Source organism: Sarcophilus harrisii, chromosome 6 (genome assembly GCF_902635505.1).
Source record: "Sarcophilus harrisii chromosome 6, mSarHar1.11, whole genome shotgun sequence".
NCBI classification, from domain to species: Eukaryota; Metazoa; Chordata; class Mammalia; order Dasyuromorphia; family Dasyuridae; genus Sarcophilus; species Sarcophilus harrisii.
Window position 1 is genome coordinate 198,214,350 of NC_045431.1, and position 27,524 is coordinate 198,241,873.

General features: G+C 41.3%; 1 protein-coding gene across 2 annotated transcripts in view; it reads left to right on the plus strand.

The window, feature by feature from the left end:
* Nucleotides 1–19,819: 19,819 nt before the first annotated feature.
* SOX6 (SRY-box transcription factor 6) overlaps nucleotides 19,820–27,524 on the plus strand; it is a 633,323-nt gene continuing 625,618 nt past the window's right edge. For both annotated transcript variants that reach the window (XM_031942052.1, XM_031942057.1), the window contains exon 1: nucleotides 19,820–20,315. The gene's annotated coding sequence lies outside the window, so the exon portion shown is untranslated. The remainder of the gene's footprint in view (nucleotides 20,316–27,524) is intronic.

The following is a 27,524-nucleotide window of genomic DNA, read 5'->3' on the forward strand; positions in this document are numbered from 1 at the left end:
TATTGGTTTATTTTATATCCTGATACTTTGCTAAAGTAATTATTCTAATTAGTTTAATAGTTGACCCTCTGATATTCTTCATGTGGACTATCATATTATCTTCAAAAAAGAAACAGTTTTTATTCTTTGCCTTCATTGAATTTCTTGTCTTGTCAATCTATTGACAAATCACTGTATCTGCTGACATAATTATTTTATTGTTTTTATTAGTAACATGGTATTTTATATTTATAATTTTCCTAATATTGCACCAGTTTTGCATTTCTAGTATATATCTAATCTGGTATGACCAGATATGATTCCATAAGACTTCCTTTATCAACAATCACCATAATTTGTATTGTAACTAGAAAGTTTTTGTTTTTGTTTTTAACAAAGGCCTCAAACAACCAAATCATATAGTAACTATAGCAATTAATTACATGCCTTTAGATGTGTGCACAGTGAGTTGAAGCCTTTATTTAAAGATTGATTATACATTGCTGCCAGTTTGTATAACATTACATGTCTTTAAGCCAAAGCACTTGTTCTAAGTCTAGATTGTTTAATATTTTTCTAAGTGATTGGATGATGCAATATGGTTTGCACATTCATTAAGTTTGCAGATGGCATGAAGCAGGAGAATGAGAAGGATGACTAGTACTTTAAGGATAGGATTAGAATTAAAAATTACAGGCCAGCTAAGTGATACAATGGATAGAGCACCAGTCCTGAAGTCAGAAAAATCTGAGTTCAAATCTAGTCTCAGACACTTAACACTGCCTAGCTATGTGACCATGGGCAAGTCACTTAACCCTAATTGCCTCAGCACAAAAAAAAAAAAAAAAAAAAAAAAGGAATAAAAGTATGTTAGTAATTTGAGAACTTGTGACAAATGTTCAAGACAAAGTTTAAAAGATATTTGGAGAATAAGCCATGTAAAAAGAAAAAAACAAATTGTACAGATGTAAGATGGGGAAATGATTGGTACATTATAAAGTATATTATAAAAACTTTGAGATCAGTGCATTATAAGATGAACATAATTAATTAGTGTAGCATAGTTGTTAAAGGAGGTAGGATTACATAATAGTAAATTTATAATTATACAATGTGTATGAGAAAGGAATTATGCCATAATCCTCTCATTATGGTAAGCATTTATCAGTTCCTTATAAGAGTCCAGTTCTGAGCCCCACAATTTAAGAGGATTGGATTCAGAAGAAAGCTATGTGGGTAATTAAAGATCTGGGTGATTAAACTTATAGGCCAAAGTTGAAAGAAGAAAATTCATTGGGCCCAGAAAGGGAAAAGTTGAGAGAAACCTTAATTACCATTTTAAAGTCTCTAAAGGGCTATTCTGCATAGTTAGTGACCAGATGTTCTGAGAGGAAATAGAAACTTGATAATCTCTAAGGTTCCTTCCATTCTAAAATTCATCCTGAGCCATTGGTTGTTTAAAATATACAAAACAAAAAATTTCCTATCAGTTGAGCTTGCTAAATAAAGGAATGGACAGTCTATTCAGCCTTAAGAAGAATTCTGGTGTGTGTGTGTGTGTGTGTGTGTGTTTTCCTGAGGTGATTAAGCTGTATGTATTCTTACCTCTAAGCAAAGGAAGATGCAATGACCTCAACAGTCTTAACATAGAATGATTTCCTTGGATGTATGTAAAAATAAGCATTTGCCTAGTAGCTAAAATAAATTAGACCTTATGTCAAAAGAATTAAGATCATAGATCAAAATCAGATTGTGAGCTTAAAAGAATGTCTGCTTTTCTTTTCATTTAGAACTCATGGGAGCTTCTGTTTTTGTGAGGAATATTTTCTGTCATCTGGTGCTTGTCTTTTCTTAAGAATAGACAGAGACAACAATTGAGTGGGAAATGGGAATGATCAAAAAAAGGAACGATGTGAACCTTATAGATGTTAACAAGTTAATACAAATTTATCTAGCTAAATAAAATTTGGTAATTGAATAACTTTGTAAGCTGATTTGATTATGTATGGGAATATCTGTCTTTGGTGGTATCTATACCTAGGCATTCTAATTCACTATAGTTAGTTAATGTAAAACAGAAACATCATAGGACTTCTTTAGAAACCAGTAGTGAATTGTAATGACTACATATTGCAATTGTGTCTGTATGACTGTATTGTCATAAGTATAACCTACATTTTATATGAACTTCTAGAGATAAGTTAACATGATTTTAAAAAAATGTTTTATTGATTTTTAAAAAATCAGTCACCTCCCAGTATCCCTCTTTCCTATCCCATAGAAACCTTTTCTTTTGTAATAATGGGATACATTAAACAAAGCAAATCAATGCCTTGCCCCTTTTTGACAGTACATGCCTCAATCTGTATCTATAAACTATCACTTTTCTTCTGAGAGGAGAAATGTCTTACATCAGTCCTCCTGAATCAATATTATACCATGACTTTTTGACTAAGCCTGTTGAGTTTGGCCTGTTTTGTCATTTGATTAAATTGATTCTTTGATGTGTTATTTGATGTGTTCAATTTCTAGTTTTAATTTTTTTGTGAATACCACAAAATGATACAAGTAAAAATATATTTCTCGTATACTTCTCATTTACTTTCATAAATCTGAAATGCATGGGTTTTGTTCTAAGTAATGATGTAACAATCATTAAGACAAACTATGATATGCATAATTTTTTAAAAATAAAAGTGTTTATATATGAAAACTAGATGACAGATTCAATTTTTAATATCTAAATGCCAAGTGTACTGCAACAGATTTTTCCAAAAGGTTGCAAAATTCTAAATTCTGGGAAGAAATATAATAGGTTTTTGGAGATCCCAGCATCCTGGGATTTTTATTTCTGATGCAAAAGCATTCCCTTTTATCTCTAAGAGTAAGTTGGGACTATTGAGATCTTTGAGCAAACTTGAGTCATGCCGAGGTGTTTTTAAAAGCAGTGTGTTTCTAATTGATTATCAGGCAGTAGCCTCAATTATCTTTTCAGAAAAGGGCATTTACCAAAGTGGAATAGTAAGAACATTTGGTACAAAACAATTCCCTTCATTATCCCCAAGATACACACACATACATACATACTGCAAGAGACAAACTAATAGAAAGGAGGAGGGACTGCAAAATTGAGTGGCAACAGTAACTGATGAGCTATGGGACTTAATAAGCTAAAGAGATTTCTGTATAGAGGCAAAATGTCAAAGGAGAAACTACAAGTAAAAAACTGAAAGAAGAACTGAGCTTCAGCAGAGAAGGGAAAGAATGAGGGAGGTCTTTGAAGACTGATGCTATTGGTTGTAATCACTTCCTTAAGGATTACAAGAAATTTCCCAAATAGGGCTACTCTTTCACTGACTTTCCCTTCTTACCCCTGTCCAATTATACTATAATGCACTTTTCTTGCCTAAACATTTTCTATAGCCTGATTTCATGTCAAAAATAAAGAGGACAGTGATTGTTTAGAACTATACAAAACTTGGGACAGAAAAACAAATATATGAGCAAGTTCTTGAATCAATTTGAGAGGAAGTGCTTTGTTCATTGGTTAAAGACAATTGATGCCACACAGAAAATATCTTTTCTTAGTGAAAAGAATCGGTCATCTCTTGGGGTCCATTGTATAAAACAGCATGCCAGTTTGGAATTTCGGTGTCTCAGAGTAGGCCAGTCTAGGAATGGGAAAGTTGTAGTTAAGCCTCTGCTCAGGAGGAAGAGAGAATTTCTCTCTTTGATGCCCCACACTGGTGACTCAGAAATAGAGTCAGAAGTCTTACTGGCAACTGGAGTCAGTAGCAGTGGCTATTGGAAATGATAATGGCCTATGACAATGGCAAGTCTTTGCATATAGATGTGGAAAGACTAAGGGACTGAGTCAGGTTCAGAGGGAGATTCTCTCATGGTGGAGATAACTAACTATGGGATTCTGGGAAGGCTTTGATCACTCAAGTCCAGGAAAAAGCTGCACCAAAGAAGAATTTCATAATTATTCCAAAAAGAGAGAAATGAGCTCTCTGTCAGCACTTATATAGTAGATCTTTGGACATGTGGCCCCTCTTCTTGTACCTCACTATCTTTCTTTTTTTTCTTTATTTTTTATTATTATAGCTTTTTATTTACAAGATATATGCATAGGTAATTTTTCAGTATTGACAGCTGCAAATCCTTTTGTCTCAATTTTCCCCCTCCTTCCTCCCACCCCTTCCCCCAGATGGCAGGTTGACCAACACATGTTAAATATGTTAAAGTATAAGTTAAATTCAATATATGTATACATGTCCAAACAGTTATTTTGCTGTATAAAAAGAGTGGGACTTTGAAATAATGCACAATTAGTCTGTGAAGGAGATCAAAAATGCAGGCAGACAAAAATAGAGGGATTGGGAATTCTATGTAGTGGTTCATAGTCATCTCCCAGAGTTCTTTCCCTGGGTGTATCTGGTTTAGTTCATTACTGCTCTATTGGAACTGATTTGGTTCATCTCATTGTTGAAGAGGGCTACCTCACCATCTTTCTGCTTGAAGCTTGAACCCATTCTCCCCAGGAACCTTGGGGATAATGAAGGGTATTGTTTTGTACCAAATGTTCTTACTATTCCACTTTAGTAAATGCCCTTTTCTAAAAGATAATTGAGGCTACTGCCTGATAATCAATTAACAACACATTGGTAGGGGCTCATGAATGATAGTACTAGAAATCTAGCCCTTTAAGATTACTTCTAAAACACTGGATATTAGGAAGCTGCTCTCTGGGGACCTAGTCCCCAATGTGAGTTCGAATTGGATAAATAAGCCAATTAATGTAATTACAAGGTGTTAAATATAAGGGTTGATGAAGTTTAAAATGTGTGAACAAGATGGCTTATGCTCTGTGATCTCTTTACAAGGTGTGAATTCCTCTTGAGTTGGGTCAAGAATTGGCTAACCAAACAAGCCAAGCACAACCCTGGGAGTTTATATAGTAGAGGAATTTCACCATTGCAAGAATCTAGGAGTGACATATTCAGGTGGTAGAAGACTCCAAATGTACAAGCACCTTAAGAAGACATGTATATATGAGTGATCACAGAGGGAGTGTTGTACCTCCTTCATAATACCACTGTGTTATTGGAAAGACCAGACCATTCAGAAACAATGTGTCTAATCAGAAACAGAGAAAGACAATCAGGAAAAACACAGACATAGGTATAGAAAGACAGACACCTGAGGGAAACATAGTTTTAGAGAATATAACCCCTTTTATCAGAAAGGAAGACTTAGAGATTCAAGAAAAGATTTCCACTAAATTGTAAGTTTATCCACCATATGTGTTCTCCACAGTTAGGATCCATTGCTCCAGTGACCTTTGTGTATTTGTTGAAGAGTGGGTTTTTCACAAGATATTTGTACCCACTATTCTTACTGTACTATAATCTTGGTGAATACCTTTTTTCTAAAAAGTGCCAATTAACGTGTGACTGGATGGTATTAATGGTAGGCATACTGGTGGGGTATTTTGAATAATAGATTTAGAAACTCTAGCCTCTGAGGGTCATCCCCTGATGCTGAGGGGAGAAGATGTCAGTCACCCTCAGGAGACCCAGCCCTACTTTTGCTGGTGGGGTTGGAGAAGTGAGCAATGAGGCAGGAAGTGCTACCCTAAATTACTGGCCATCCTCTGTCCCCCAAAGAAATTGTCCAGATTTAGAGACACTACTGCCACCAATAACAATCTAACATTTCTTCAGCTTTTAAGGATTTGATTAGGAAGCACATTCTAGGAGGTGCAGTGGTGTAGTTCAAAGAGCATTGGCTTGGGAATTAGGGGACACGGAGGTTTCCTGTCTAAGTGACCTTTGAGGAGACACTTAAGCTTTACTGGGCCTCAATTTTTTCATTTTTCAGATGAAGTAAGAGTAAATGACCTCTGAAACCATTTCTAGTTGTAGATTTATGATCCTTATTGAAAACACACACACACACACACACACACACACACACACACACACACACACACGATCTTCATTCCCCAGAACAGTCCTGTAAAGTTGCCACTACAAATAATATTGTCATTCTTTTTTACTCATGGAAACAAGTTTGAGAAATTAAAAGATTTATCTATGCTCATATAACTATTGCCTTAAATACCTGGATGTAAATCTGAAATAAACAAAAAATTCATACTTTAGATGATAAGATGAATAAAACAAGAAAAAGGAACCTCGTTACTCACTGAACAGAAGAAATTTGTATAACACTTCAAAATTATGGTTAAAAAGAAGGAATAATTCCTCAAAAATGTGGTACTTTATCATAATGCAGGGGGCAAAATTATGGAAAGCGAATTTTTAAAACCCCACAGTGAACTAGGCACTATTTATCTCCTTTAAGACAGGAACCACATGTATCAATTAGGAAGTTCCAAAAAAGTTGAATAAACCCTTCCTTTTTCTGGCCTCGTATTTTTTGGGGAAAATTAAATATTAAATTATATAGCAGAAAAACTATGGGACATATTAATAGAGATGTGAAAATGTAGAATAATTTCTTAGAAAAAGGAAGTCTGCTTAACTCCACTTATTTCCTGTAAGTGCCTTATTAAATATAATTATTTGCTTTCTGTGAAAATCTTGACTATATCCCACCATATTGTTTCAGGGATTCCCCTGACCTTTTTGAGAATAGAGAATTCTACTTTTTGTCACCCTGTAAGTGCTAGAAATTTTCTTTATCATTTTGTACCGATAGACAATGTTTGTTAATATAAATATATCAATAGTCAAATCTCTTACTGTCTTTACAAAATCATTTCAAGATTTAAGGATTGAATTACATTTATATTAGACTCTAGAAATAGATTAAAGATAAAAATATTAAAATGTCCATAAAAAGACAAATGTACAAGAAATTCATTCATTAATATTTATTTTGAAATTTTAAATAATTATTTAATTTTTTTCTATTGTGCAGTATATTGAACCTGAAATTTAAAGAGATAGTAATGAGAAAAATGCTTCCAACTTATATGATGAAACAGATTCAGGCAACATTGCTTCAAAGTAGTTTCCTTTAGTTTTTCTCATGTTTGGACTTTTAATTCCAACCATCCTCTTCATATGGACTTAGCTGCTCAGATAAGCAAACATATTATATATTTAACCCTTTACTTTTTAAAATCCAACCCCAATGAGGTATAAATCCTTTTCATTTTATAATAATTATGGTGCTAAAATAAGCCTCCTTAAAATCCAGTTAATAGTAATCATATTATATATGTATATACACACAACTAAGTGTGTATGTGTGTGTGTGTATGTGTGTATATATATATATCCATACACACTCACATATGCTACCATGCTGTTCCACGTTTAATACACTAGAAGTTAATGCTAACCTTGAAATAAGTTTTGAAATTAATTGTATAAGCATCATGGACTTTTTGTTGTGTTATTTTGGTTGTATTCTACATATTGTTTAAGGTTTTCCTTTCTATTCCATTCCAAAAAAAGCCATCTAATTTTTACTGACAGAAAAGCCTAGGATTTTTTTTTTATTAAGAAAAACTATTTATTCAATATGTCTTAGTAATAGAAAAAACATATTTCTATTTGTGACAATGCATTTATTTACAATTGAATAAATAAAAGAAAATTTCGACACCAACTGAAGTTAGAATTTAGTCAGTTTCTGAGGTGAAAACCAAAGACTAGATCTATCCCTAGGATGATGTACCCAGGTGATAATTGATACTTGAGTCTCATTATGAAGATTAATTCTTAAAATTATTTTTAGAAAATAGAAATGTAATGCAATTTTATAATTTGCTAAAACATTGAAATATTTAATTTTACGTGCAATATAGTCTCTTAATTATTCCACAAAACATTTTTAAAAGCCAAATTAGCATTTTCTAGAATGACATTGGTTAGCTAGCACTGTTGTTGCTTTGCAATGCTCCGTGATTTTCAGTATTGTCACTATATTTTCTTGCACAATAGTGGTGTAGAATTTAATGTGGTTTCCAATTGTGTAGGCAGCTAACACCTGGCTTACCGAGACTAACCAAAAAGAAGAACTTGGTACAGTAGATTGTTTAATGCACGGAACTTGTGCTGTAGTTACAGTGTTAAGAAGTCCTTGTTATTATGAATGTGCATTATGAGTATATTGTACACAGTCCTGGTATGCAAATGTGTAGCATTCAGAGAAGTGAAATAATTCTGTGTTATTATTATCTTTGTAAATTACATCTTAAGAGTTTTTGAGGACTTTATGATAGCAGTTTTCTATAGTCACAGTCATACAGTGTGTGCAGCACAAAGTGTTTTCTTTCATTATTAACAATAACTGAGCCAATGAAAATGCTTTTAAATATACACCAGGCAAGCAGTTATGCAGCTCTTCCTTCTTACCATCCACAAACCATCTTTTAGCATCTTATAAGACAGCATATAAAACAGCTTTGTAAACATCTGCTTTTCATTGTTAATTGTCAGGAAAAACTAGAGATTTAAATGCTTCTTTTGTAACCCTCCTTAATCCTGTCAAGAAGAATAGTTGTATATGTTTATCTCTCCTCCCTCACAGAGTCCCTTTAGACTGTCTTTTGGAGGTCATTTTGTTATAATCTCCATTTATTTTCTAAAATTCTTTCAATATTTTAGATCTATTTGGTTGATACTATATGTTATAGGCTGTGTAGTAGCTCACAGAATATATAAGGAAAGTGGATGTATACTTGCATACCTTTTAAAAGGTGTATAATAAATGTGTAGATGTCATTTTGATATGTCTTTCTGAAATCTACTCAATGTTTTTTCCTTTTGTCATATTCCATGGATAATAGATAAAATGGACAATTTCATGAAAAGTGCAAGAGAAGAAACTGGTATTTGGTAGCCAAAATCACATTAATGTAGTTATATTTCTTTTGTATTATTATACTTACAGAAATATGTCCTTTCTTTTCATAAGATTTTTCTCTTTCAATTTTTGAGCCATTCATATCAACTGAATATCTCTGGCAGTGACATACTAAGAGGGCTTTTATTATAATATATATGCAAAAAGATTCTATTGAATTTTCTATTTAAAAAAGTTTAAGTTTCACTATAATTATCTGAAATTTGCTATGTAAAATGCACAGTAGAGAAAGAACATTCATAATTTGCTGATTAAACAGTAGATAATTGTTCATATTTTTTTGTCAACCAAGAATAAATAATGTAATTTGGAATGCTAACAGATCTGGATCATTGGTCATTAAAAATTTCTCAACAGAAAGTGATAAGCACTTATTAAAATGCTGTCTTTCAGTGCAACTTACATGTGTGTATTTTTTAAAAGAGCATTTTGCTTTCATTAGTTTCTAAACTCATAGAAATATGAAACTTACTATATATGTGTGTGTGTGCATATATATATATATATATATATGCAACACACACATGTATTTTTTTTTTTTTGATTTCCAGTTTTTACTTTTCAAAGTTGTATTGAAGTGAACTAGGCCTTATCACTGCATGTAAAATTAATTGAAATGACATATTGTTGCAGTTTCTATGACAACCATATCATGATGCTGATGCTCTCAAAAATTTATAAACTACAATCTGAAATATGCTAATTCTAGTGAACAGAGTTAACACTTATTTGCTTAATATTCAGTTTAGAACTAAACTTCATCCTATCTTTAGAAGAAGGTTGATAATATATGGTTAAAAAGGTTTTTCTATCTTGGGTTTGGTTTTAAATGTGTTTCCTAGAATATTGTCATTCTATGCTTTAAGTGCTATGTATTTCAGTGGAAAATTCATTATTATGATCCCAAAAAGATCATAAATCAACATCAGGATTATTAGACTTCTGAATATCCCCTTTGACCTGAATACAAATGCTCAAATAGTTATGATTATAATTTTAGATGAAACATTTATACATGATATAAAATATCTACATAAAATCTGACAAAAATCCAGTAAATACCCCAAATATTTATTTGCATAATGCCAAAATTACGGCTATTTGGGAACATTAGGTGATTGATTGGTATTTGTAGTTTTCTTCTTTATATAGATATATTGCATAAGTTTTATAGATGCCCCATATAAGTGAAGAGGATAGAAATTATAGCAAGGTCTAGAATAGTTATCTACATACACAAATATGCACACTCACATATCTACACATGTGTATATGGTGGTATTTAAAATATTATGATTTAGAGAGTTATTTGGAAGCACTCTAGAAATGATATACTTGTAAAATATATAAAAAGATGCATTTTTAAAGATTTTTTATAATCATGGAGCCTCACTGCAATGAAAACAAAGATTTTTTTTTGATATAATATTTGATCAGAGAACAAACTGTACTTTTGTTTTAAATATGCAGTTTATTTTTCTGTTAAAATAGATTTGGTGAAAACTTAAAACAAAAAAAAACGAAGTAAAATGGTATGCTAAGTAAGTTGAAATAAGTAAGTTTTCATTATCTTGAACGTTGTATAATTTTTCTGTTAGAATTTTTACTACAAAATCAGTCACTAATATACATGCAGTTGGCTTTTGACCACATTTATTATAAAATCTTATTTACTTATGATGTTTTCAAATTTTGGAATTTTATTAGCTTTTATTTATTTACAAATAATATAGACTACAAAATAAATATACAAAATAGGGGCATGTAAATAACTAAACAAATAAAAAATATAGTCTCATTTTAATGTTCAAGTACAGATATCCCTTCAGTTTTGAAAATTTAGAAATGCCATTTTCAGTTTTCAAATAAAGATTCTTTAGCAATCCCATATTTTAAAGGAGATATTTTTAAGGAAATTTATTATTAAAGATCTCTATGTGAAGGTTAGGAATGAAAAGCAAATGTTAAGTTATAGTATTAAATCTTTTTTGCGTCAAGTATCTTAGAGATATTATTGCCTTTTTGTTGTAAATTTATTATCAAATAGTTCAATTGTTTCTTTGTTTGCTTTATGTTAAGAATAGAAATGGATCTATATTTGTAATGTCAGTGTTACCTTTAAAATACTTGAGTTATGTTTTATGTGTTGGTGAAATAATAATTTCATTGAATTATAAAGACAGATTTGGGTCGATAAGTTTTCTTCCATGAACTGACTGAGAAAGGCAAAGATGAAGAAACATGAATGCTTTATAAATGTTATTTGGTGGTGAAAAGGTAACATGACTACCCAGGAGAATGTCATAGCATCTGCCATATTGCTGGGCACTTTAATCCTAGTGAGTGAACTTTATTGACCTTATTGAATTACTTTGTAACTCCTCATTAGCTTTTTACTTTCTTCAGTCATTGTGATATCCATGCTTACTGTACCTTTGAAAACAACTAGATTATGTTTAGATAGGGAGGAAAATTCCTAAGCAAGATATAGTATCCTTGAAAAATAATCTGGATGAATGATTATAAATTTTGTTTTTCATCTGGTTATTTCATTGACACATTTTGACAGTCTTGGTATAAAACATTTTACTAAAATCTTTTTTCTCCCCTATGGCATCTCATGGATCTTAAGATCATATATATCCCTCCCTATCCTTAAATTTAGATGATATTTTTTTGGGTAGACAGAAAAAAAAAAAAACTGAGACTTAACTGCTTGGTTTTTCTTTGCTGTTTTTATATTATTTTAATTTTCATAATTTAAAATCCTGTGAATTGTAAAGCAAGATATTGACTGTATGTAGTGAAAATCTTACGGAAACCTATAAGATCACAAAATTGGATCATTACTGCTCATTTTCAAATATGTTTCAGTTTTGAAGTCATTGGCCTCCTATATTTAATTTCTCTCCAAAACGAAGTTTTCTACCCAATTTTGGCTTGTATTGCTTGTGTTAGACTCCTTATATCTATTCCCTCCCATATTAAATGTGTTGAAAACTCAGGGAGTGATTGCATTACACAGGCAGGTGAGCCAAGGTATCTCTCAGATAGACTCTCCAAGCATCTAGTTTTCCACCATGAGGTTGGCCCACCCCACTGTGACTAAGAAATGAGATGTTTTGAGGGCTATTACACACTTAAGGTTTTCATAGTGGATTAGAATAACATTACTTAGCACAGGTGTTTCTATAATTGGGATTCCCTTGGAAAATTCAGTATTCAATAACACTCAGCTTTCCACATGAGTGGAATAGCGATCCGCTGTTAATTTGCTAGGCTGTGGTATGAAACATGGGAATGGGGTCTAGCTTGGGGCCTGTTGCATCTCTTCTTTGAACAGGCATTTCCTGTTGTCCATTACTACTGAGGCTTCCCCGCACCCTCCTGAACATTAATGTAGTAAAGTGGCTTCAACTGGGATCAGCCTGGACTGGCTGAAGCCCTTACATGTCATTATAGCAACTCCTGAGTTCTTTTTTCCCCGTTAAGATAAACATAGCTATTTTTCTTCTTTTGTATGTAAAGCTCCATATTTAAAGTCTCCTTGTCAAAACATCTGAATGGCTACCAGAGAGACAACTGGAGGGCCAACTCTGTGCTAAAGGATAAATGTACATGTATGTGTGTATTTATATATTTCAGGAACATAAATTTGCATATATGTACATGGGTATATCTGTGTGTGTCAAGAAGGGAAGTGAGGAAGAGCAGAGTGGGGGGGGGGTCTGCAAGAATCTTGAAAAGGGTTCTCTGGTGTCCCAGAATGAAAAAGAGGATTATTACAGGATTCAGCTATCTCAGACCTGCCATCCTTTTCTTTGTGTGGGAAACTAGAGAGAAAGGACCTGACAGTAATTGACAAAAATAATGACGATAACAATACAGCAAAGACAACAGTATTCCTTGAGGAGTGTTTGGCATCTAGAAAAATATTTTCTTGAGAAAAATGGGTGGAGGAATGACCCCAAAGTGCTCAGAGCAGAGCAGTAGCTGACCTGTCTGACTGCTGAAGACACAGATCCGTTTCACTCACAGACACTGGGCCTCAAATAACTGTCCCAGGTCAAATTGTTCAGATGTGAACTTGGCATCCGGCCTAAGGCAATCCCTTCTGGGGCCAAGTGAGATAGAAGCCTTGGTGAGGGTCACTTATCATTCTGCAGAATAAGCAGGAGTCCCAACTCCAGCAGCTAACCAGTGTGCTCCCTCCGGGGAAGTTTTCTTTCGGAAGTTCGAGGCTGCAGGGAACCTCGGAGAGTTTCATTTTCTCCTATTTTTCTAAACGTTTGCTTTTGCTTGGATTTTCCTTCTGCATGTCCATTCCCATCCATTCCCCAGCCGGCATTCTGCAGGCTGCGGCGCCTTCCCACCCGAGTCAAGCTCCGCGGGACCCCGCGCTCTCTTCTCTCCCTTTCCTTCTCCTCCCCTTCTTTGCCCAGCCCCGTTCTCCAGCGGGTAGCTGAACAGCTGGAGAGCTAGAATGAGTCCCTGCTCAGCAGAGCGCACACGCCTGCTGCTGCCTGGTCTCCAGACGCAGTCTTAGTCTTGACCTCAAGGTGGCGTCTTAAGCACGTAAACAAAGCTGTGGACCATTGGGGATGCGGAGAGGCTTTGTAGTTTACCTGATGACAATAGCAGTGCTTTCTTTCTGTGCCAGCTCCAGATCACTAAGAACTGACTGTTAAAAAGACTCAAGTTGTAGAACTGTGTGTGTGTGTGTGTGTGTGTGTGTGTGTGTGTGTGTTTGGGGGGTGGAAGGGGAAGAAGGTATGAAAGCGAGCTGGCTCCTGGGGCACGTTCCCTGAGAGCTCAGAGCCCCCCGTGGAAAGGTGGGAGGAAACGGGGGGAGGAAGGGAGAGGAAATCTGTCTTCACTCCTGAGGGAGGCTGAGAATCCCGACGCAAAAGAAAGCTGTAGATGGAGATACAATACACTTAGTCTCTTTCAGTGACACCTCACTGAGGAGAGTACTCTTCACCCCGGAGAACACCTTCTGACCCGAGGCGGAGAGGGGTAGGGTGGAGGGGAGAGATTGGTCGTGGGGAAGAGGGACACAGATAAACGTGCGATAGTCATATAGTGAGGGATCTTACCTCGGAGAAGGAAGGGCTGGGCTGCCGGGCTGGGATCTCCTTGCAGGCATCCTACATCCCAGCTGTTTCTCCCGCAGGAGCGTTCCTGACCAACAATCGCTTTCTTCTGACTAACTTGGATCAGGGCTCGAGTTGCTTCTTCTTCTTCTTTCTTTTCCCCCCCTCCCTTTCCCTTTCCTTCCAGACATTCCCCAAACTCAGCCCAGGACAAATCCAGAAGTCGGTACAGTACAGAGCTTCCATTCAATCGTGGAAAAAAAAAAATCCTTTAGAGTTTCTCTTAGCCAGATGGAACAAATAGCAGGTTACAGGGACCTGGAGGTGGAGTGGGGTGGAGGGTGGCACACATAAGCTATGAGGTTGGCTCGGGGCGGCGGTGGGCAGGGAGAGAAGCGTGGCTTTTTGCAGCTCTTATAGCAGGTAAGGTTGTCCATGCTATCAACTGCACTTGTGCAGATCTGCAGGAATCGGTGTGAGTGGAGGGCGATCCTCAGCTCCTTCTAGGGGGTGGAGTAGGGTAGAGTAGGGTGGGGGAGAAGTGGACCCTGGAAGGGATCCACTGACACAGGACTTCTTCGTAAGGTTTGGCCCGGTTCACTCGCCTGCTTCTTCCAGCAGGGTGGCAAATAGACTTGTTTCCCCCTGACTCCCCCGTTCCTCTTTAAACTGAAAAGAGGGGAAGACCCCTCCAGAAATCAGTTTTCCTCCCTCTCACTTTCCCTATGAGATATGTAGAAGGATTAAATAAATAAAACTTTATTTGACCATGGAGTTTACATACAGACCCTGGGACTCCTTCGGTCTTTGGCCTTATTCTGATTCCACAGCGGTAATTACCCTTCGTTTCTTTAAGTGCAATAGATTTATTGCCTGAGAGACTATGCACAGTTTGATTGAATTATTCATTTTTTTTTCTTTGGTGTAGACTGCATCTGGGGACTCTGATGTGACGTGTAGATTTTTTTTTCAGGAACAAAGGGAATGTGGAAATGAAAGAGAGAGGGAGAGAGAGGCTGGCAGATGTAATGAGACGCGGTGAAGGTGTACGCAGCCTGGCACTCCCACTCCTCTCTGCTCCGCTCATTGCAGCCCAGGGTGACTCGCAGGCTAACACAAACAGCTTTTCTCCCGCAGCCTGCCCTCTGGCACTGTAAGTACAACAGTCTTCTCTTATCAGCATGCAGATTCCAGCCACTCACTACGTTAGCTCGGGTTTGCACTTTAAAAACGCGGCGAGCGCCGTTACAAAATGAACTTTCCCAGACTGGGAGAGCATGCCCGCGAAACTTGTGTTTTATTTCTTGAATTTTCCCCGGGGGGAAAAAAGTTGATGCTTTTGGGTCACTTCCCTTCCTCTCACCCCAACTCCTCTTTGTGTTGTTGCTGCTGCTGCTGCTTTCTCTCGCTATCAGTGTGATGGGCAGATTTAAATGAAATTAAATGTCTCCCTCCCCCTTTCCCCCCCAATCCATTTCCGCTCAAGGGACAATAGCTCGTCCTTTGGCAAATGTCCCCTTTAGGAATGCGGGGTATTATTCTCAGTTTTGTTTGGTTTTGTTGTTTTGTTCTTGAAACACAATCGCGCGCTCTTGGAGGCACTCACTGTGGGTAGAGTTATTTGGGGAACTCGACTTATTTCACCCTCCCCAGCCCGGTGAGAGTGAATTCGGAGTAAAGTGCGCAAGCAAATCGATGGTGTTTATTGGTTTGTCGTTGCTGTGAACGGTCCCCAAAACTTTTCAGCGGATCAGATGGAAAGTTTCTCACTCTCTCCCTTTGAACTTTCACACCGATCTCACTTATTCTTCGTTTCAGCAACAGTCATCCCTCCTCCTCCCCTCCAGTAGTTCGGAAGAAATGACATTTGTATCTGTTCTATTTGTAACAGTAGTTATAAAATTCTTTCCGCGGAAAGTTAGCGACAGAGTAGAGAGATCTTTCAGAAGAAGTCGCAGATGGCTCTTAATTGGCTGCCGGTGTAAGTAGAATCCCACAACAATTACACGACCTGGGGGAAATTCGGACTTGGGGTGGGGGGGCGGTGTGAGTGCCTTAAATTTTAATTTCTTAAAGAGAACCGTGCTCTTCCTAGCCAAACCTGGGGCCAAGGGTGTCTTCTCCGGGACCTTTTTTTTACCGCCTTCCTTTTTTTTGCTCTTGCTTTTCTTCCGGAGGAGGTGCGAAGCAAAAACTTCCCAGATAACCCGGTTTGCTTTGCTCCTCGCCAAACTGTTGGTTTGGCCTTTGGGGTGGGGGCGACTGTCACCGTGTAGAACTCGGGAGCGGTGGCGAGCAGGTAAAGTGCCCTCCCTGGGCCAAAGACTGGCCATTCCGGCCCGGCATTCCTGAGCACCCCAGGAGGAGAGCGGGAGGGAGCAGGGGGGCGGGGGAGAGGGAGGAAAATGAATCTGAGGAGCTTCGGTCCAGCAGCATCCCTGGTGGGTAAAGGGTGGGATTTCGCAGTGCTCCTCTCCTTCAGAAGCGGGCTTCTTGTTTCTCCTCGGCAGACTCACTAACAGAAACCAAGGGGCAGGTGCCCCTAACTACACACATCCCCAAGGAGATGGAGCTCCCCCCTTTGCACCCACTTCCATTTTGAGCGGCTAGAGAGACCCGCTTTCTTTAGTCACTGGGACAGATTTCGTAGTTCATCTGGGGTCTGATGGGCGAAGCCCGTAAAGGTGCCACTCTGCTCAGAGGCAAGGGGCAGTCAGTGCCTCTTCCTCCTCACATCTTAAGTCAGTGGACTTTGTAACTTCTCCCGTTCCTCTCCCCCTTCCACCAGTCTCCGAGGGACAAATCCAGTTCTCCTCCCGCTCGAGAGCCGAGTTGCGGCAACCGTGCTGACTCGGAAGCCAGAACTCTTCCAGCACCTTGCGCGGAACCCCAACGCGCGGGAGTGTGGCTGGCACTCCGGGTTGCACCTCTCGGGCCGAATCTGCTACCACACTCTCCTTCCTCCCTCTTCGACCTCGGAGATTTCCAAAGGATTTGGGGGTCAATGACGTGGGCTTTCCAACTTCTTCGGGTTGAGAAAGAGGACTGTCTCTTGGCCCAAGTGTCCCGGTTCCATTGTGGGCTGCATTAGAGCACGTGGTGAGGGCCAAAAAAGGAGGGAGGTCAGCCTCCAGCCAGGCCAGATCATAGTTCTCTGGCAAGGAGAGGGGGATGTGCACACATAGGAGTGAAAGGGTTAGAGCTACCTGGTTCAGAGACAATGGGCTCGAAATATTAGGGTGGAACCCTAGGCCTAGCAGGTCAAAAGGGGTCTCTCAGCTCCCTAGCTCTTCCTGGGTTTATACACACATGCACAGAGCTCATAGGGATTCTCTTCGCAGCCTCTCTCTCTCTCTTTTTTTTTTTTTTTTTTTGACATCAAACCCTGTTGTCAATTGGGCAACTTTTGAAAGTCCCATTCAGAAAGGAGCACAGAATTGTCTTCATTCTTAGAAAAATCCGTTTTTGTAGGTGACAGGAGGGGATTATTACCTTCTTTGCTTCTTTGCAGGCTTCTCCCTCTATAAAGTCTTCTCACTGAGGTGGCAAAAATGCAAAGCTTTCCCTTTTAAACTCCCCTGCCCCCCATTCTGACTTTAGGGCTCCAGGTTTAATAAGTCTTGGGACACTGATATCACCATCTGGCAAGCCTGGTGAATTCACTAGCCCTAACCTCATTCTCATCATGACCCCACGATTTCCAAAGAGAAAACTAAAATGATCACCAGCCAGCTGAACTTTCCCTGTGCTGCTCCTTCCTTCACCAACAACTTGCTTCATTTTTTCTGAACTCCTTCCATCTCTTTTCACTCTTCCTGCCATATTCAGGGTTCCATTTCTTAGGCTCCTTTCCTTTATCATCTCCTGCATTCAGTCTCAGGGAAATGTGAAACAATCATTTAAGCTTTTTGCCTGTTCTATCTTCTGTCTTATCTTCCTGCCTCTGTGATTTTTCTTCTAAGGTGAAGAAGCAAACTCTGTCTTGTTCTTCTTCCTACTGCTTCTCCTTCATTGCTGATATCTTGGTGATTTTACCTACAGTGTTAGTCTTGTGTTACCATTCATATGAATCCTTCTTTTCTGCCTGAAGTCCATTTTATATTTAGTTCTATCTGTATGGTTTAAAATATATATATATATATATATATATATATATATATATATATATCAAGTTAAACAAAGAAATACTATCTCCTTCTTCAAAGCCTCTATGACTTGAGGCCCAACTTTCCAAAACTTTATCTCATCTTTGATTCTTCCTGGTCTTAGCTTCATTTGTTAGATGTGCCATTGCCTTGGCTCTAGATTACTACCACTTTCCTATTTGTGGCACAGTTTTTCCAGAGTCAGTCCAGCCTTTGAAGTTTCTAATTATCTTTTTCACTTTGATTGTCACCTTTCCTACTTATCCTTCTTGGGGCTTCTCCTTTTGCTCACAGATCAGATCCCTGTTTCCCCTTTCCCAGGGTATGTTATTTTCCCTCACTTCTTTGTTTCTTTTTCAGGTTCCCTGAGATCCACCCAAAGGGGCCTTAATTTTCCTACACCAGACTCAATTGTTTTTACTTACTCTAATTGAAACACCCTCTCTACCTCCCACAGGCTCTCTGCTAGCAGACTGTTATTTTATTCCCTCCCAAAAATCTTCTGCTTAGAAAATTAAAATAAGGTATGTGTATTATCTACATAACCCACACAGAATAAAACATGTACACACTGTTATGTATTAAGCTATTGTTCTGTTGTTACCATAATACTTACAATAATTTTTTATTATATTTTGTGCATGTATATTGTGAAATTAAATTTAGCCTGTAAGCTTCTAGAGGGCAGGGTACAATTTCTTAACCTATGAAGATTCGTGCTCTGCCCATAGTTAGATTTATCTTCCATCAATTCCTCCTTCACTTTTTGTTTTTCTCTCCCTCATCCTTTCCATCTTTCTTTTTTCTTATCTACTTCTATCCCTCTTACTGGCATTTCATTCCCTTCCTGCTTCCCATTTCTTTCTTTCTTTTTCTTTCCTGCTTTTCTTTCTCTCTGACTGGCTTCTTTCTAGTCTTTTATCTCCTTCCCCTTTTTCAACCTCCTTATTTTTTCTTTTCGATTTTTGACTACTTTTTCCTTGCTCCTCTCCCCCCTTTGACCTCTTCTCTCCTCTTTGCTCCTTTTCTCCCCCCTTTTTCTTTCACTACATGCCCCTTCTCTCCTTTTTTCCTCTCATGATTTATTTTTCTTTTTGTCAGGTCCCATCTATTTCTCACCACTTGCCCTTCTTTCTTAATCTCTCTTCCTACTTGTTTCCCGCACCTTTTACTTTGTTTCCAGCCCCCCTCCTTAAACTTTTCGCTGTCTGGGCATCTCCTGCCTTATACTTCAGCTGTTCTTTCTTTTTGCCCACCTTCTCCCTCTCCTTCAATTGAACGTTTGCCTTCCTCGCTCTCGGTCGTGCTGTTTGTCTACTTTATCGCAGTCTTTCTTTTGCCCGATCACCCTTTCTTCTTAATCTTTCCCCTCACTCTGTCCCACTCCACTTGGACCTACGTCGTCTTCGTCTTTGTCACCTATTCACTCTCTAATTTTCTCCTTGTCGCCTCACTTAGTGTTTCCTCGCTCTTTCTCTTTATTCTCCCCTCCAGTCTCTCGCCGCCGCTCTCTCTGCCCTGCTCGCTCTCTCCGGCTGGCTCCTTTCCCTTTGCCTCCCTCAGTCTCTCTTTCTCTCCCTCCCTCTTTTCTTTCTCCCTCTCTCCCTCCCTCCCTCTTTCCCTCCCTCCTTGCCTGCCTGCCTGCCTGCCTCGCTCGCTCCCTCCCTCTCTGCCTCTTGTCTCATCTTGCCTGTGTTGTCTGGGAGGGGAGCCCTGCCTCCTCTCCCTCTCTCAGATCAATGCCCTGGCCACTCACTTTCTGATGTTGCACGACGGGAAATGCTTTGAATACTTACGACATGGCCGCTCACATTGATTGCCAAGATTGACAGCACTAACCATCGCCTTCACTTGTTTCAGGGGGAAAAGCCCTTAGTAACCCCGCTCCGCGCCCACCTCCCGGCACCCCGCTCTCAAACTTCTGCCAGCCAGTGAGCCCCGCTCCCGGCCCGGACACCCCCAGCAGACTCGAGTTAACGGGCTGGGCTGGCTGTGGCGCGGGGGGAGGGTTGTTTGCCCCCACCCCCACCCCGGGCGTGTGCCTAATTGACTTAGCATCGATCCCCCCTTTCCTTTTTTTTTTTTCCTTTTTATTTTTTATTTGTATCTTTCCCCTTTTCTTTAATGCCATTTACTTCCGAGGCGCAGCGCACAAGGAGCCCTCCGGTGCGGTACCATCCTGGAGCCCGCCCAGGTAACCGGGACGGAGCAAGCGAACGAGCGAGCTAGCGAGGGAGGAAGAGCGAGAGAGACAGAGAGAGCGCGGCCTCTTTGTGCGCTCGCTACCTGTTGGGGCGCTGGAGGGGGATGGGGTACAGGGAGCCCAGGCCGAGCCGGGCCTCGGAGCGCCCCTCTACGCGAGCGAGCGGCTCTGGCTGCCCGCCTCCCCACTCTCGTCTTTCCTAGCCTCCCCTGAGGCTCTGGGTTTAGTTTTCCGGGCCCCGAGGTGGGATGAGTAGGAAGCGATGGCAGCCGGGTCAGGGAGAGAGGCTGAGCCTAGAAGCTGCCGGCAGGCTTCCCTCCGGTTCAGTTCAGTCTCCGGACTTTGGCGGCGCGGGCGGCTGTGGGGGGTAGGGGGAGGGAGCGCGGCGGGGCCGGGCCGGCGCGGAACCCGGAGTTGGGGCAGGGGAAGGCGGGTGGGAAAGCGGGTCCTGGGCTCCTCCGGCTCCCTGCAGCACGGACCCGGAGGCTGCCGCATCTCCCTCCCTTAAAGTTGTGCCCTATTTCGGAGGTGGTGACAGATGCGGTGTGGCGGGCTTCTGTCTTTCTTATTCTGCTTCTCTCCCTCCCTCTCCTCCTCCCCCCCCCCCCCGGCCCGGCTCTGCCCCCCCCCCCCCTTAAGATCCGCGGCTGCGAGAAAACACATGGTCTAGCTGTAGATAACTGTGCTTAAGAAACTAAGGAGAAGGGGCAGGGACAGAGGGAAGAGCGAGCAACGTTTGAAAACAGAAAGCAATTATCGCCATCCTAAGTATCCGTCTGGAAATCCGTCCTTTCTTTCCGGCCACCTTAACCCTCATTCGCTTCCTCTGCCCACAAACATTTGTTTATATACATATGAAATAGATCAATACAAATGATATGGAAAAGAGGTCAGGTGGCTGTGCGGATGGGTTTTTAAGTCTCCCAGAAGTTTGAGGTAGGTGATTTCACCAAAGTTTGCGTCAAGTGTATAATCGAGGAAGATTCTGTAGCTCTGTGTGTAGTTCCGTGTGTGTTTGTGTGTGTGTGGGGGGTATCTATCGAAATATCTGTATATACATGCGTGTGTACTCTGGAGTCAGACTGGACCACTGGGTGGTATTGCCTTGTTTTCCCACCAGAGGGCAGCGTCCCGGGGCTTTGTCGGCGTCGAGCCTTCTTATCTCTCTGCAGGCAGAGGTTTGGAGAAAGTTAGACTACGAAACTTTTAACTAATACCACATCCCGGTCCGTGATATTAAACAGAAACAACCACTACAACAAAACTAAAACCGAGCTTCAACAAAGCAGACCCATCGACCCACCCCCGGAGAGCCCTATCCATCCACACCAGCAGAAGGGGGAGGGAAGGCTGTTTTAATTGAAGGTTTGGCCGACTGACGGCTGCAGAGCCTTTCTGGGCTGTCTTAGTTGTAGCCGGAGGTCACGCAAATCGACCTTAAAAGAATGCATAAGCCGTAAATTAAGAAAAACCCTTACCCGGGGGCTGATCCGAAAGTAAGTAGACAATACCCAAACGTGGACAAATCGGACTTTCCTGGTGAGCTGTGAATAAACTCCCCTCCTCCTCACCTCCTTGCAGACTAAATGCAAAATAAGTTTCCTAACGATTTTGTTTTCCTTCAAAGTTTTGAGATATTTCTCCTCATCCGTGCATGGGTACAGTTTTCTGAAGTCATTAGTATTTGCCGGGTAGGAAGGGGCTGGGCTTCTCTGCTTCTTATCACTCTACTTCCTCACCTCCTCCCCCCCCACCCCCCCACGTCCTCCCCCGGCCCTCTGTTTTTGGTTTGTAAACTTGGGATGCTATTTGCGGTTATTATACAAAGTATGAAGGGATATATCTTTCTTTCCCGTTGAGCTGTAGCCAGGCTTGCCCTGAGTTTATGGAAAACCCGGATCGGTAGAAAATGGGTGCCTCCCCCATTGACCCTCACCTTCCTCGTGGTCCTAGTCACCTTAGCTGCCTAGACACCTTTGCGACCTGTCCCTCGCCTGCTTCGCCTCTTCTCAGCTTTCGTTCTCCTCCGCCTCCTCCTGCCCCCTGCCCAAATTTCTGCTATTTCATTCATGATCTCCCTCCTCCCCCCTCCGCCTTGGCATAAACAACCCTAACCCTAAACAGTCGCAGAATTGATTCAATTCTTGTCCTTCCAGGACATCTGACTGCTGATGTTATAGAAGGGGGCAGCTCTACAGTGGCTGACTCTGGCTGTGTATGTATGGTGGTGTCAGGGAAGGGGATTCGGATCGACACACTGTAGTAAAGGTTGGGGCATTTCCCAACTACCCCTGGCTCCTCTTCTATTTCCCTGTGGGTGACTAAGGCCGGTGGCTCAGTTGCCCGTGGCTTCTGCAGCGTAGCACGCGTTAGCCAGGGCTGCTCCTGATGCTCCAGGGCCGAGTTAAATTGTGTAGGGCCTCCTGGCTCTGACTCTGGGGTAGCTCAGTTCCTCGGGTGCTGAATACTCTGCGTTCCCGGAGATTTGCTTTCCCTCTCTTTCCTGGGACTGGCCAGAGATTGGAAATGGCTCGTGAAAAGGCTGTTGATGTTGTGTCTGGGCGCCGGGGAACAGCGGCCTGGGTGCACGAGGTTGAGGGAGGGAGGAGGAAGGGTGTCGTGGAGGCCGCATTAGCTGTGCTGTCAGATCTCTCCCGAGCTGTCCGGTCAAGTTTTTGTTTGTGAGAGACTGTGTGTGAGAGACTGTGTGTGTGTGTGTGTGTGTGTGTACGCGCGCGCGCGCGCGCGTGTTTAGAAAAATTAACATGTTTGGAGCAGATAAGAGAAATTTGTTTCCGGCTTTTTTGCTTATTTGAGCATGAATTCATGTGAAAATCTTTATTTTGTCAGAATTGTCCGATGTTTCAGGGGGTCTATGTTTGAGGACGAGAATTATCCCGAGGCCTGGGAAGGGCTAGATTGAGATCCTGTCCTCTAGACTTCTTTCCCGTCCAGGCTACTTTCTTCTTCCAGTTTGAGCCCCCGGGCAGTGCCCTGCCGCCGGTTAGTTTTCCCCGCGGCGCCGCGGGTGGTGTTGGGCCCGCAGAGTTGTCAGGCTCCAATCAGTTTCCTAGTAAACTGTACACTCCCAGTGCATTCCAGCTTCTCGGCGGCCGCGGCTATGCCCTCCGAGCTCCGGGGACGAGGGTACTACCCAACTCGCGCTGCTTTTGCCGGCGTTGCTCTCTGTTTCCTTGTGGGCTTTGGACTTGCTTAGCTAGAGGGGGTGTGGACGTCTCTCCCCACTCCCGAACACCTTCCCTCTTTCGGGTGTCTCAGTTTGCATTATCATCCGCTCATTATAAATAGTAACCATACCTAGCATTTCATTCTAGTACCAAGAAGGGGAAAGAAAAAAAAAAAAAGAAAACACCACCACCACCCACTACCTAGTCTATTTATAGGAGGTGGATTTTAGGGGAAAATAATGAGGTCAGCGACTGGGGCTGCAGAGTGCACGGAGAGAGAGGGCCACCTGGCAGGCACGGCTCCTGTGCCCGCCTCCCGGCCTGGCTCGGCCGGGTCCGGCCCGGTTCTCCAGGCCCTTGCCACTGCCCACAACTTTGTTTCCTCGGGCCACATTCTTGCGCTAAGTGCGCCAGGCTGTGGGGGAAAGCAATCCCCGGCCGGGCGGGCGGGCGGGCGGGCGGGCTGGCCCGCGCGGGCGAAGCTGATCCCGCGATGGCATTTTGTTTTGAACAGTTGCTGGGGCTGACTATTCCTCATAAGGTAAGGTGTCCGTGGGCTGTCCAGGACCCAAATGCCACGTATATAATTAGCTTGCGCACTCAGCACATATTTCCCTGCGCCCCCCGAGCTAGAGCTGCAGGGACTTCGGGTCGGCCCTTTCGGTCAGGTCCGGTTCGGTCTTGCCGAGCCTGACACGCTGAGCCCAGGGAAGGGGAGCTCTAGACAGGGGAGACACCAGCTGGGCCAGGGTTGCCTGCCCGCTTCCATCCTTTCCTCCTTCCCGGCCCTGCCCCCACTTACTCTCCTCACCCCCGGGCCGGGAAGAGCCCTGGGGAGGAGAAGATTAACTTACAGCCGGGTGGGCAGCGGACCTCGGCCCGGTGCAATCTAAAAGACGGAAGAGAAGGGAAAAGAAATAAAAAGCGAAACAGCCAGTCAGGAAGGAGGTCTTCCTCCCAGCCCGGGCCGGTCCCGGAGAGGGGGCTGCCAGTATCTAATGCCTTAGGACTCTCACGCAGGCAGGTCGGGCGGGCGGCTGGGAAGGGGATAGGTAGCCGGAGGGAATGGGGAGGACTGGGGGGAGGGCCCGATTTCGAGTTCCCGGAGTTAGGTGGTGCTCTCTCCCGGCCCTTTTCCCTTCCTAGTGAATCCCCTCCACGCCTTTCTGACTGGGCTGGAGAGGCAAGCCGGCACGAGCTAAACGCGGCGAGCATCCCAGGAGATGCGCCCAGAGCGGGCGGGCCCCTGTCCTAGTAAATCTCGGTGCCCTGATTGCAGCATCAAGTTTCCCCCTCGAGGCCGAGCGGGCGCGGCCGGTGTGGGGCCAGGGGGAGGGGAGAGGAGAAAGGCTGATAGAGCTCGGGACCAGCTCAGCTCTCGAGATCCGCCTCGAACCTTTTCTCCCCCTCCTCCCATTGTCCTCATTCCCCCCATTCCTTAACCTAACCCCCCTACTCCCACCCCCAGACTCCTTGGCACAGGGGGAACAGCAGCTGCTTGTCCCCATTGTCCCTACCCAGCTTGGTGGCCCTGGCTCACTCCAGGCCCATGTCCCCGCCCCCTTCAGTTTCCAGTGCGAGGTGTCTGACCTAGGAGTAGTTTTCGGTAGCCGTGACCGTGACCTTTGGCTGGTCATTCACGGCTGGCACCTTGGAAAGAAGGAAGACACTTTAGCTTGCTCTTTACCTCCGTGCTTGAGTCCTCCTAAGTGGCTAGGCCACACTTCCCACAATGGAAGTTACAGTGATTTCTTTAGTGTTTGTTCGCGTGCCTCTCTCCCCTTTCTGCCGTGCCGTTCTCTATCCCCACCTCCCCATTTTAAAAGGGAAATCATAAGATTTTTTTCCTCTGTAGGCATCCGGAATGCGGGAGCGATTGGTCCATCTCTCTGGTGCTAAGGAATATTGATATTAAAATAAAAGGGTAGTTTAATATGTTTAAGGATCAAGGAACATCACTCCCCTTCTTTTATTTTTGTCTTGCAGTTAACAGTAAAGAAAAGTTTTTTTTTTTTTTTTTTTTTAACTAGTGGTCTAAGCTGCCTTGGTGAAGATACATACATACATACATACATATGTGTGGTGTCTATGATCTTGTGAGTCTTCCTAAGCATAAGTGAGAACACAGGCACTAGGCTTTTTAAGGTCTAATAAATTAGGAGAGAAGATCTCAGGTGGTTTTTGGCTCAGTGTAAAAAAACTCCAAGGCATATGTGCCAGGAGTTAGGATGCAGTTTATGAGTAAAGGCAGTGACCAGAAATGCAGACATCAAATGCCAGGTCCTTAATCCCTTAAGCAAACTGACATCCTTTCTTGCCTATTTCTCACTCTTAGTAACACCTCCCATCCCCCTTCTCCCCATATTCTTTCAGACACAATGGTACACCCGGGTCTTAAAGATACTGTTCTGCTGAACAGAAGACAAGGGAAGGCTTTATATATGTGTATATACATATGATATAAATTGTTGGTTTTTTTAATATAGGAAAATTTGCTGGTTTTTTGTGGGGGTGGGTGAGGATGGGGGATGACACGATTCTATCATTGCACATTGCATAGTCACTCTTTGATATTTATATTATAAAACATTAATTTCTGGTAAAAACCCAGAAATTTAAAAAAAGAATATCAGATGCCAGAACCTTTTGACTGAAGCTACAATAAATTATATAGTTGGGAGGGAACATCGCTTACTTACTATATATTTTTTTTCATTAGTTTCAAAAAATGACAGATTTTTTTTCTCTCAGAAAAGTGAAATACTTTTGAAGCATGCTTACTGTTACTAGCATGTAGGACTTAATAATGGTTTCAAGTGTTATTTCTTTAAAATATAAATAATGAATACTTGTGACATGGTTGTGGTTTTATGGCATTTTCTAGTTTGACCTCCTTTAGGAACTACTGGAATACTTAGTATTGATGAAACTGTTATATATCTCTATCTTATATTCAAGGAGTCAGAGAAGTTTTAAATAATTCTCTTTCAATTAATACAATAGGTACAGAATAAATGAATCTTCTTTTGAATGAGTCAGTACACACTAGCTTTTGCCATCCTATTTTTATAGTGTCTCCACTTTTTAGTTTTTTCAAGCTATTTTTCTTTTTCTGAGTTGGAATACCTTTGCATGCCAAAGAAAGCATCTATAGCAGAATTATATTCAGATTTGTTTCAGCCTTTGTAAACTTCACAGGATAGACATTGCATAAAAGAGAGGATGCCTGAAAATTTGGTTTATCAAAGAGCTATTTGTTTAAATACAGTATGAAATGCCCATATATCAATTGGCATTTTTGTAGTCAGGTGAAACATTCCATCAGACTAATGTGTCTGAGAGTACCATATCAGGCACAGACAGGTACTAGAAATGATAGAACACAGATAACCTGAAGTGAGATCATTTACAGATGGGCTGGTTTATCTACTGTCATGAGGTTATGTGGGTCATATCATTCTATGTTAAAATCAATCTTGATGATTTTAAAATCATTAGACTACATTGGCTATTTGAATATTAAGGTGAACAGATATGATAAGGAATTTTGAGGAAGAATAAAGGCATTAAAAAAATTCTCTGTCTCTTAGGGTAAGAAATAGATCTTTCATTTTGGGGTCATTATTATTATTTTAAGGAGTGTCACCCTTTCTTTCTCTCCCTTCACCTCTCCAAAAGAATAAGAACTTGTTAGGCTTCCTTCTATTATACTCATCACTCCAAATTGACTGTGAAAATGAGAAATTAAAAACAAAACAAAACAAAAACAACAAAAAAATCCACTTGTCTATGTCTCATCTTGATTCATTTTTTTTAAATGAAAAAATAAGTCCCATTAAAAGGAAACACATGTACACACATAGAGCCTACTCCTCAGTCCTTTACTTTTGGTCTGAAAATCAATTATTTTGATATGCATTTGATCAAGAAACTTCATTCCTTTGACAAGCTTCTGATTATATATTAATTATCCACTTATAGGAGCAGTATACTCATTTTCCCAATTCTGTAC